The 12,732-nt window shown below is 42.8% G+C and overlaps 1 protein-coding gene across 4 annotated transcripts in view; it reads right to left on the bottom strand.

The window, feature by feature from the left end:
- Positions 1-5,962, bottom strand: part of DENND4C (DENN domain containing 4C) — a 112,722-nt gene extending 106,760 nt beyond the window's left edge. For 2 of the 4 annotated variants that reach the window (XM_084898070.1, XM_084898071.1), the window contains exon 1: positions 5,537-5,962. The gene's annotated coding sequence lies outside the window, so the exon portion shown is untranslated. The remainder of the gene's footprint in view (positions 1-5,536) is intronic. The other 2 variants (XM_084898072.1, XM_084898073.1) reach the window with 2 other exon arrangements.
- Between the last annotated feature and the right edge of the window lie 6,770 nt (positions 5,963-12,732).

The raw sequence follows: 12,732 nt of genomic DNA, 5'->3' as shown, positions 1-12,732 counted from the left end.
TCTATTATAGAGAAAGTGCAAATAGCAATATTAAAATATTTCCTCTAATTAATTCCCTTTTAATATACACAAATTTCGTGCACTGGGGCATTTGTAAAATAAGAATTTCGAAAGATGGCACACAACTATCAATATTTTTTAGCTGCCCAGTCCATTGTAATATTCAGTCAGATTAATAACCAATAGTCTTGGGTGTGATCATGGAAATGAGAAGCTGAGGCAGGTTGGAAAAAAACTTCCAATCTGCAGATTCAAGAACTTTTAATGAACTTTTCAACTATTATTCCCAATATAAATAAAAGCATGAGCTATGTTTAAAGTATTTTACATACATTAATTTTATATTCATAACCGCTCAATATTTTTAATGATGAGAAAGAATGGAAGAGAACATAGAACAGAGTGTACTGAATTAAGAGTTCTGGATATAGTACTATTTAAAGACTAGAGGCCCGGTGCGCCCTATAGTACTATTTAAAGACTAGAGGCCTGACCTGCACCCTCTTGCAGTCCGGGAGCCCTTGGGGGATGACCGACTGATGGCTTGGGAGCGGGCCTAAGCCATTAGTCAGATATCCTTAGTGCTTCCACGGAAGTGGGAGAGACTCCTGCCACTCTCTCTGCACTCGCCAGCCAAGAGCCCAACTTCTGGCTGAGTGGTGCTCCCCTGTGGGGGCGCACTGACCACCAGGGGACAACTCTTGAGTTGAGTGTCTGCCCCCTGGTGGCCAGTGGGCATCATAGTGACCGGTCATTCCACCATTCGGTCAATTTGCACATTAAACTTTTATTATATAGGCTGAACTGTGATAACTTAAATATTGTAAACCCTTATAATAGTTAAGTAGTTGTCTTAGGCAACTACTTAAAAAAAGATATATAGCTAATAGGCCAATCTATATATCTAAAAGGCTAAGTGTCCATCTGACTAGTAGCTATGACGTGCACTGACCATGAGGGGGCAAACACTCAATACAGGAGATGCCATGACACGCACTGGCCATTTAAAAATAAACGGCACCACGGACCTGGCACCAACAAACCAACACTCAGTTTCCCCCAAGTGGGACACAGGCCCCGCCACAACCCTAGAGTAATACCCCATCAAATCGCAGCCAATGCTGCCATGGCAAAAAATGCAGCCCACAGCCAGCCCAGCCCAGAAACAGTGGCTGTGGGCGCCCGGGTAATGACACCATGTAGCAATGCCTGGTTTCCTCTTCCTAGTGACTACCCTCCTTGGAGTTTCTTCAGCCCAAGAACACGACTTGCTTTATAGCCAGGTGGAAACATTCTACACTTTAACCAAATATCTGTGAAGCATTTTCCCATCCTTCATCTCATTTGATCCTCACAGAAGTCCTGAAGTAGGTTTATAGGAAACTCAGTGGAATCCTATTTTCTTTTCATTAGCTGGAAAATGGAGATTTAGAAAGCTTAGAAACTTGACCCGACTGAAAAGAAAAAATGGTGGACCTTGAAAATGACTTCAGATTTTCTCATTGTGCACAATATAGTCAAACACTGCTGCCGTTAAATATTTTACCCTTTGTTCTCCCTGCATGATCTACGATAATCTGCTTTGTGTTGATATTTATTGCTGTGTTGCTGACAATTACCTAAAAGAGAAGTTGGGGTTGCTTCACTGCACTGGAAAAGGTTTAGCTAAATCAGAAAGCAGCTCTAATTAAGCAAGTTTATTCTATTTCTATAAAAGGCTAAGCTGACTTGTGTATCTGTCATTGCCAATCGTGAATTTGGTTGACACTTCTATTATAGACAAAGGGCGAATAGCATAAAATATTTATTCTAATTACTTTCCTTGATGTGCAAGAATTCGTACACTGGGCCACTGGTTTTATAATAACTATATATGTATAGTGCCAGATGAGTCCCAGAAACATCAAGTGGAACATACTGTAAAGTAAGTATATGATTGTCTAACCACTAAAATGTACACCTGAAACTAATACATAACAATACTGAATATAGACCATAATTGAAAATTTATAGAAAGAATATTACAGCAAAAAAAATCTTTATTTTTTCAAAGATGTAAAAAGTATTGTAATTTGGCTTGGACCATCGTGTTAGCAAAGTGATTTCATTATAGCATTATTTTAAGAGTAAAAAAGTAGATATACTAAAATGTCAAAGATAGAAAAGGGTTAAATAAACTGTGACAGTAAAGTATGTTATGCTTAAAAAGACAACAAAATGAACATTAACAACAGAATTATAAACAAGTATAGGTAGAAGTAGTAACATTAGACCAATTATTGTATTATAGTTGGTTAAAGCCTGGTCCTGACACATCAAGATTTCCAGCTCAATCCTTGATCGGGGCACATACAAGAATCAACCAATGAATGCACATAAGTAATTGGAACAGCAAATCAATGTTGATCGGTCTGTCTGTCTCTATCTCCCTCCCTTCCCCTCTCTCTAAAAGCAAAAAATTTTTTAAAATGTAAAAAAATATATATAATCCAAGTACAATAGAATAAAAGTACAGAAAAATGTAAAGTAAGATAAGAATTAAAATTTTTCTTTTAAATTTCCTTTAATCATGTTACATTCTTTTCCAATAAAAAGATTTTCAAATACCAATGTTGGCTCTACTCCTATTTATATAAGTACAGTACTATGTCAAGTATAAGTAGAAAAACATTGAACTTTATAAACTAACTTCATCCTACAAAAATAGTTTTAAGTTTCTTATTTTATTTATTGTTGACAGTATTACAGATGTTGCCCATTCTCCCTACTTTTGCCCCCCCTCAAAACTCCTTACCCCAGACCTTCACCACATTATTGATTTCAAATAATAATGCCAAAGACCTACTGTTTCACACCAGGTATACTATTTACAACTTTTTCTCCCAGTTTTAACTCTTATAAGGGATCTCCAATTCCAACAAAGCACCCCATTATTACAAGTCTGTCAAACTGACAATCTGAAAGAGGTACAAATTGTGGCACCAGCATAGAAAAGATAAAATTTTAATCCATGTATTATTATGAAAGCTTATTTATCCTTACTACCTAAGTTTCAGTAAACATATTATATTAGAAATTCAAACTAGAAGAGAAATTCTGTTTTGCAAATCAGAAAGACCAAGTGAGACAACCTGTCTCTGACTCAGCAGCTTTCTTTTTACATACAACCTGTACTTAAGTTGCAAGGATAAAAGTGAAACCCAACTTTCAAACTGAGCAGCAAAGCCAATGTGAAATCAATATCTGTCTTGGCAAAGAAACTCCAATGAAAATACAAAATGTTTTGGTCTTTAACTCACAGGTATACAAAGAGCAAAGGTACCTTGTTGGGTTATTATTCATTATGCAAAATCCTATATATAGCTACAAGTTAGCTTTTATCGCACAGATATTTAACATGTTTCTTAATAGAGAATACTTCAAACAAGTAACTTCCCAGTCTGGCACCATGAGTTGTTATAACCTACACACTACTGCAGTTCCTTGTAATTTAAAACATTTGCGTTTTTTGTTTGTTTGGGGGTTTTTTTTGGATTTTTTACAGAGAGGAAGAGAGGGATAGAGAGCTAGAAAGATCGATGAGAGAGAATCATCCATCAGCTGCCTCTTGCACACACCCCACTGGGGATGTGCCCGCAACCAAGGTACATGCCCTTGACCGGAACTGAACCCGGGACCTTTCAGTCCACAGGCCAACACTCTATCCACTGAGCCAAACCGGTTTCGGCTAAAACATTTGCGTTTTAAGAACAATCCTCACATGCCAATTTCTTCAGCTTGAAAGTTCAAGTTTCTACTATAAAATACTATACTTACTTCAACAACATAATGCACTAATTTACAAATGGTTCTAGAGTAAAATACTCCAAAATACAACTTCAACATTTCTATCGTGGATTTTCTATTATCCAAATGAACAATTCTAAACAATTATCAGTTCACTAAAACCAGTAACACAAAAGATTAGACGGGTAATCCTCAATGTCCACAGGAGATACCAAAGAGGGGACAGGGTAGACTGAGTTTGCCATTACCAGAAAAACGAGTCACAGCAGCCTCTATGAGAGGCTTCCTCCTGAATACAAACCCAAGTTCATTTCCGAGTTCCCAGTCCCACACCAAGAAGGCAGCTTGCCAACTTTGTAACTGAAGTACCAACAAAATAAAATACAGACCTGGGGTTTTTCATGGTTATGTTAATCAAGAAAAGGTATTAAAGCTCAGAAATGTTTACCTTTTGCAACTAATTTTGCTCTTCTCACGTGTACACAGAAAATAGCTCTGCATTTCAGATAGCTGCTTAATACCCATGACCACCTCAAATCAAATATTTGAAAACTTAGCGCCTTAGCAATGATATTCTCCCCTTTATATATATATATATTTTTTTTTTATTTTTTTTTTTTTCACCTGCGGAGAGATGGAAAGGGAAGAACTGGGCTCAGGGGGAACGCCTCAACACGGGGTTGCACACAATTAAGCAGGCGATTTCAATTCTGCAGTCCATTTCCCAGACTCCTAGGCTTGACAATGTCTCTGGGGCAAAAATCAGAGACGGCTGGAGGAGGTTCATTACCAGACCCGACACTTTCCCTCAAAGTTCGCACAAGTAAGTAGCTGAGCAAATTGCCCTAAAGTTTGCCGTGTGAAACACACAAATAAGTGGGGGTGGGGGGGGGGGAGTACTATTTAGAAACTAGGTCATTCCTTATTTGTTCTGATGAGGCACGGCCTGAGGGAGGGAAAAGGTCTATGAAGCAGGAGGGGGGAAAAGGGGGGGGGGAAGAAAACACAACAGCATCCTCAATGCAGCAAAGTTACAGCTCTTTACAAAAGTCAGCACTAAGGGCTCATTCGCTGGTTTAGTGTTTCGTCACTCCGAGCTGAATGGAACCTGCCTTTTTCTCTAAAAGTTTTCCCCAACAAAGAAGTCGCCAGGAGCGGCCCAGGTAGGCGGCGGAGGAGGAAATGTTCTCAATTTACCTGCGACACCTGCCCGCGCCCCGGCGTCCTCGCCCCGGAGCCCCGCGATCCCTCCCGCCGCCCGGCCACAGCCGCCGCCCGGCCACAGCCCCCGCCCGGCCACAGCCCCCATCCCCGCCCCACCCTGCCCGCACCCGAGCGTCCCGGGCGTCCCGGGCGTCCCGAGCGTCCCGAGGGCCCAGACTCCCCTCCCCCGGATTCCCCTCTCCCCCCTCCCCCCCCCCCCCCCCCCCCGCCCCTCGCCAGTGGTTCTCAGGAGCCCGGGCGGTGGCGCGGGGAGGCCCTTCCTGGCCCGGCCTCTCCTCCATCACGCCCCGCAGGCTCCGGGGACTCCCCGCCCCCGGAAACCGCGGAGAAACTAGGCCGGGACGCCGGCCCCGACCACTCTCCGCCTCCTCGGATACCCCCCCTCCCGCAGGCCGGCCTTCGGAACTCCCCACCCCGCGCTGCTACCTGCGCGTCGCCGCCCTCCCCGCACCGGAGCGCGGGCCCCAGAGAAGGCGCGCGCGCTCAGGGCTCCTCTGCAAAAGCAAGGCCCTCGGCCGCCGCTCACCTGCCGCCGCTCCTTCAGGGCGCGGGCCCTTCCTGGGACATGGACGCACCGGCTGCGCGGCCTGGGCGCCCTCGGCGGGGCCGGGCGGGGGACTGGCTCTCGCCGCCGCCGCCGCCGCGGCCCTCTCTGCGCCTGCGCCGCCTCGGGCCGGGTCTCGGGGGGCGCCGCGCGCGCAGCGCGGGTAACGGCCGAGCGCGGACGCGCGGCGGCAGCGCCTCTTCTCCGCCAAGGCCGGCCGGCCGTGCGGACGCCGGGGTGCCTAGGAGCTGTCCGCGGCGCGGCCGTCCAGACCGCCGACAGCCATGTTTCTGTTCCCTTTTTCTTTCCTTTTTTTTCTTTTTTTCCTGCCCTCCTTCCGCCCCTTTCCACAGAACAGCACTTTCCTACTCTCCTCCCTCTCCTTTTCCTACTGCGGGGGCGGGTGGAAGGGCGAAGGGGAGGGGCGGGGAGGGGCGGGGGCGGGGCTTCGCGGAGCCACGCCCCTGGGAGGCCAAGGCCGCGGCCTCCGCTCCGCCCCCCGGCCCCCACCCGGGGACCCCCGCGGATGCGGAGTGCCGACCCGTCCAGCCAGCCAGCTGGACCCCGCTCCGCGTCTGAGCTGCCTGCAGCCCGGAGCAGAAGCAGAGGGGGAGAGAGGGCCCAGGGCGCTCCCCTGCACTCCTCCCTGCGGGGCCCAGACTCACCGCTTGCTGCGGGCTATTGCCTCGGCCTCAGGCAGGTGGCGGCTGCTCCTCGGGTAAAGGGACGCCCGGTCGCTCTAAGTCCCTGAGGATGCAGATCTCCGGGTCAGAAACTCCCTTCCTTCCCAAGGTGGGAGTTGGAGTTTCCACGCGTGACTGTGGGGCCCCTGAGACCCGAGAGAGAGAGAGAGAGAGAGAGAGAGAGAGAGAGAGAGAGAGAGAGAGAGAGAGAGAGAGAGAGACCCGCCGACGGGCGCTCCCGAAGGTCCCTTCCCGGCCGCAGCGCCCGTGGGAGTCCTGGGCTGCGCTCCGCGTGGCCGCCGCGGCCGCCGAGGTTTCGGAATGGGAACTGCGAATGTGGAAATCGCTCATTTAAATAATCAGTGCTCTCCTGTCTCCTGAGTAAGTGCAGCTTCCTTATCTACACGGACAGCGTGCACGGTTGTTTCGCCCCGATGCAAATTTGGCGAGATTTTTTTTTTTTTTTTTTTTTTTTTTTTGACAACGGTGTGAAGTTCTTATAGTAAATGAAAAAGAATAGTTGCCCGGTAAGGAGCAAATGGTTTGAAGCAAATTAGGAGAACTTTTTTTTTTTAATTATTGGAAATTAGGAGAACGTTTACCTCCTAACCTCTGCCCCCACTAAGAAATATTTGGAGTGACTTCACAGGTTCCATGGCAGGTCAGAATTAGAACTGGTAAGATGTGTGCATATCTAGCTAATGAGGATTCCCATGTGAACATTTTCTTGAGAATTACTCTCTCACTCAATCTGCATTTTTGGCAAAAAGAATGAGATTAGAACTCGGTCATGAAGGCCCTGTTGTCAACTTCTGAAGTTTGTTGCTTAATATGGATCATTTGAATTTTGTAGCCAATAGCAGAAACTGCTTTCCTAACCACATTAGCAGTTACAATGGATTTAGTAGAAATGCATAGCAATAGAAATAAGGCTTACTTAGTAATATGTTGGATTGAGTTTGAGGCCATTGGAGACCAATCTTTGACAGTGACAATCTAGACAAGTTTAATGCTTAGAAATTTAGCTTGTGGACTTCTTGTTCCTTTCTCAAGGTGAAATTAATAGTTTAGAAACATTTAATATAGACAAATTTTTAATGGATACATTTCTTTTTTAAAATATCTTTTCATTGATCTTACCGAGAAAGGAATAGAGAGAGAGAGACTTAGAAACACTGATAAGAGAATCATCCACCGGCTGCCTCCTACACACTCCCACTGGTGATCAGGCCAGCAACCTGGGCATGTGCTATGACTGGGAATCGAACTGGCCACCTCTGGTGCATGGGACTAGACTCAATCAACTGAGCCACATCAGCTGGGCAAAATTTTCTAGAATGAGTTTGTGTGTTTTGGACCTAATTTTTTTTCTAAGGCAACTATTCTTAAGTCTAAAAGCCTTTTTGATTCAACTACCTTCTCAACTGCCCTCTTATGTATCCAGGGCTAAAATAATTCATTTTAATTTTTAACATGTAAATATTTTTTAATCTTTAAAATATATTTTTATTAATTTGCGAGAGAGAGGAACATCAATGATGAGAGAGAATCATCATAGGTCAGCTGCCTCTTGCACGCCCCCTATTGGAGATGGAGCCTAAAACCCTGGACATATGCCTAAGTGGAAATCGAACTGTGACCTGGTTCATGGGTGGACACTCAACTACTGAACCACACCAGCTGGGCTAACATATAAATATTTGTCTAAAAAGTGGAAGGGGAACTGGAGACTCCAATAACAACATAATTGTCATAATCACTATAATATCGAAGTTTCACTTAAGCCTATATAGATAAAAGATAAAAGAATTGTCACTTAAAGAAGGTAATCCAGACATCTAACTGGGTATAGTCACTGAAGATTTCTGTGGATCAGCAGTGAAAAAGAATTGAGTGGAAATGTTGACATTTTTCTTAAAATTCTATTTTTTAATTTTATTTTTCAATTAAGATATTTTTGACAGTCGTATTCAATGCTGCAGCATGCCATGTTATTTTCATCTTCTTATTCTTGTTCTTATCAAAAACTTCTAAACATGCCCTGGCCAGTTTGGCTCTGTGGATAGAGCTTCAGCCAGTGGGCTGAAAGGTCACAGGTTCAATTCCAGTCAAAGGCATGTATCTCGGTTGCAGGCTCAATCCCCATTCTTGATCAGGACACAGTCGGAAGGCAATGATCAAATATGACTCTCTCACATCTATGTTTCTGTGTGTCTCTCCTCTTTCACTCTCTAAAAATCAATTAAAAAATATCCTCAGATGTGGATTAACAACAACAACAAAACCCAAAACTTCTAAACATTGCTTTTCACAGGAATATTCAAAGACCTTTATACTTTATACTTCTTTTAATCTGTTTTGCTCAACTCCATGTTTAACCCAAGTATTATAATTCTAGCAGTTTAATCTGATTATTGTAATTATTTTTGTAATTTCTTAATGTCTGAAATCATACTAGATTGTAAGCCCTGAGAGAGCAGTTGACATATGTCACAGAGTTTCACATGTCATGTTTCTCTTCCATATCCTCTGTACTTAGCAGAATAACCAATATATAATAGGCTCTTAGAAAATACTTGAATGACTAAAGTAAATCAGTCTGTGTTTCCCCCACTTTCTTCTACTCCATCCTTGGCCAAGTTACTTAATTTTCCTTATCTGTAAAGTGGGTGGAATTATATTAAGAATTAAGATCAGCCCTATCTGGTGGTTCCAGGTTCGACTCCAGCAAAGGCACATGCCTGAGTTTCTGGCTCAATTCCCACTAGGGGGAGTGCAGGGGCAGGTGATCAATGATTCCCTCACATCATTGATGTTTCTATCTCTCTTTCCCTGTCCCTTCCTCTCTGACATCAATAAAAATATATTTTTTTAAAAAAGAATTAAGATCATTTATATATATGTATATATATAAAAGGCTAAGTGACCAACCGTACAACCATACGACCAACCGGCCTGCCAGCCAGCACATATGACATGCACTGGCAATTTAAAAATAAACATTGACTGGCACATGCGTGATTTTCACACCTATTTGAGGGATAATTCCATCGATTCAACAGATGATGCTGAAAAGGAAATTTTTCCCATTGAATTTCTTAATAGTATTACTCCTTTGGGAATGCTGTGCCATAATTAAAATTGAAAGTGGGTTCAATCATCATGATCCTGAGAAATCTTAATAGTAAATAGGGTCTTGTAATGGCACTAGATTTATTATCAAAAGGTTGTGACCTAACATAATCGAAGCTGAATTATTAACAAGATCTGTGGAAAGAGAGGTTGTGCTGATTCCAAGAATTGATTTGTCCCCATCTGACATTGGCCTCCCATTTAAATTAATTCCAAGACAGTTTCCCATGATGCTAGCATTTGTGATGACTATTAATAAATCACAAGAATAAACACTAGACAGACTAGGAATATTCCTACCTGAACCCATTCTCAGACATAGTCAGTTATATGTTGCTTTCTCTCGAGTTCGAAGAGCGTGTGACATTAAAGTTAAAGTTGTAAATACTTCATTAAAAGGGAAATTAACCAAGCATCTGGAAGTGTTTTTACTCTTAATGTGGTATCAGGGAAATATTAGAATAAGTTTAATCAATTTATCAGTCATTATTTTTAATCAATGTTTTTATATCATGTTTTTCTTATTTTTTATATCATGTCTTTGTTGTTATATCATGTTGTTTATTAATCAATTTATAAATTATTTTCATGTACATTTCACTATTTTTTTTTCTCTGACACTCCTATAATAGAGAAAGGGCGAATAATGATTAAAATATTTCTTCTAATTAATTTTCTTTCAATGTGCACGAATCTGTGCACTGGTCCACTAGTTAATTTATAATAAGCCATAACTATCAAACAGTAATTAATATTTAGTATATGATGGGCTGCCTTTCATTGTAGGTTACAATGATCCCTGCTTCCTGGTTTATGCCCTTGTGTAATCCTCTTCCATTGAGTGTGTGGTAGACTTATTGACTGGCTTCAAATATACAGGATACATCAGAAGTGATGAGATTTCTCTAACAAAATGGGGTTATAAAAAAGACTGTGGCTAGCCGAAACCAGGTTGGCTCAGTGGATAGAGCATCGGCCTGCGGACTGAAAGGTCCCGGGTTCGATTCCGGTCAAGGGCATGCACCTTGGTTGAGTGGGGGATGTGCAAGAGGCAGATGATCGATGATTCTCTCTCATCAATGTTTCTAACTCTCTATCCCTCTCTCTTCCTCTCTGTAAAAAAATCAATAAAATAAAATTTAAAAAAAAAGACTGTGGCTATAGTCTTAGATTCTTTCTCTTGTCCTCTGGGATTGTTCAATCTCGGGGAAGCCAGCTACCATGTCATCTGGTAACCCTGTAAGTGAATTCAGAATTAGATCCTAGCCAAGTTGCGCATTTAAATGACTGCAGCCAACACCTCAGTTATAGCCTCGTGACTATCTCTGAGCCAGAATCACCCAGCTGAGCTGCTCCTGGATTCTTTATTCACAGAAACTATGAGATAATAAATGTTTCTTATTTCCAGCTACAGAATTTGGAGGTCATTTGTCACACAGCACTGTAATACCTGGAAGATAGCAAGTGCTCATTAATGGTAGCTCTTCTTTTACTGGATATAACTGGGTTTAGCATATGATTCTTAGTGTCCTACAATGCTGAGTTTAGTGATAATGTTTACAGTTGCAGTGAGAGAAGGTATTCAGAAGTGGAAAGACTGACTTTACCAGATCTGTTATATATAGACTATCTTTGCTCCAAGATAACTTATTAAAATTTATTTCATATGATGCCCAAGATATGCTTGAAATAATGCAGTAGGCTTTCCCTCCTGGGAGCATACCAGGAGGCTTTGCCTTGCCTTTTCCCTCCTCCCTTCCCTCCCCCTCACCATTCCCTTTTCCCTGGTGCATTATCATTATCTTCCTTACCCCCAAGCTCCTAGGGCCCTTCCTTTACCTCCATAACTCCCTTCCTCAGCCCACCTCACTTTCTCAGCCCACCTCTTCTATGAATTACTTCTATCTCTGTAATTTCTAAAGAAACTAGAGGCCTGGTGCACAAATTCGTGCACAGGTGGGGTCCAGCCCACCCTCCCCAATCAGGGTTGATTGGGCCAGGCTAGCCTGGGGGAGAGGACATAGGCAGTTGGTTGGTTGGTCGGGCTGGCCCTGCCCCCAATCGGGGAGGGGGACCAATGAGGAGTGAGGCTGGTGGGGAGGAGAGGCTGTGGGCTGTGGGCCGGTCCCATCCTCTGGTTGAACTCCTGGTACCTGGTCAAGGGGACAATTTGCATATTAGTCTTTTATTATATAGGATATTCTCTTATAACAAAAAAAGAAAAAAGAATGCAATAGGGATATGAGTAAGTAGGGGTTTAGGTAAAACACAATTGTACATATATTAAAGTAGAGTGATTGGTGCTTGAGGCTTTCTTATGTTGTTCCCTACTTTGTATGCCTTTTTGAAATTTTCCAATAAATAGTTGTTTTAAGTATTTCATGGAATCATAGGTTTGTAGCTGAGGGGGGTCTTTAGAGGCGATCTATTTTAATTATTTCATTTGACAGATGGGAAATTTAAGGCCCAGTGAAATTTAAGGACTCACCTAGAGTCTCCCAGTTTCAGTTTTGGTGATTTCATAGTTGAGTATTGAGGAAAAGCGAATTTGTGCACCAAGCCTCCAATGATTTTTTGGAGTGAAGTAGAGAGACAGAAGCATCAATGTGAGAGAAACATATTGACTGGTTGCCTCCCTCATGCTCTTCGACCGGGTCTGAGGAGTGAACCTGCAACCCAGGTGACCTGGGTCAAGAATTGAACCCAAGACCCTTAGATAGACAAACCACTGAGCTACACTGACCAGGGCCTCCCCAAGTATTTTGAAGCAAATACTTGGCATTCCATTTCATCTGTAAATATTTCAACATGTATTTCTTTCTTTTTTTTTCCCCAGAGAGTCAGGGAGAGGTATAGAGAGTTAGAAACATCGATGAGAGAGAAACATCGATCAGCTGCCTCTTGCACACCCCCTACTGGGGATGTGCCTGCAACCAAGGTGCATGCCCTTGACCGGAATCGAACCTGGGACCCTTCAGTCCACAGGCCAATGCTCTATTCACTGAGCCAAACCAGTTAGGCCTCAACATGTATTTCTAAAAGATCTTTTTAAAAAACCATAACCACAAGGCTATTCTCACCATTAAAAATTATTTTAATATTTTATTAAATATTTAATTAAATTTTTAATGAAAAATAACCTAGAAATACTGATATTGCATCATCTTTTATCCCTCCCCACTCCTCAAGGATCTATTTTAATTTGCCATACGCCTCTTTGGTTGGTGAACTAGAATGTTGCTATCCTAGTCCTAACTTTTTCCAGCTTCTTCCATGTTTCAGAGGATACTAGTATAGGGTAGAGACTTTTTTAAAATATATATTTTTATTGATTTCAAAGAGGAAGCGGGAGAGAGAAAGAGA

The sequence above is a fragment of the Pipistrellus hanaki genome (genome assembly GCF_964339955.1).
Source record: "Pipistrellus hanaki genome assembly, chromosome: 11".
Classification (NCBI taxonomy): domain Eukaryota; kingdom Metazoa; phylum Chordata; class Mammalia; order Chiroptera; family Vespertilionidae; genus Pipistrellus; species Pipistrellus hanaki.
This window is presented reverse-complemented; position numbering and strand designations above follow the sequence as displayed.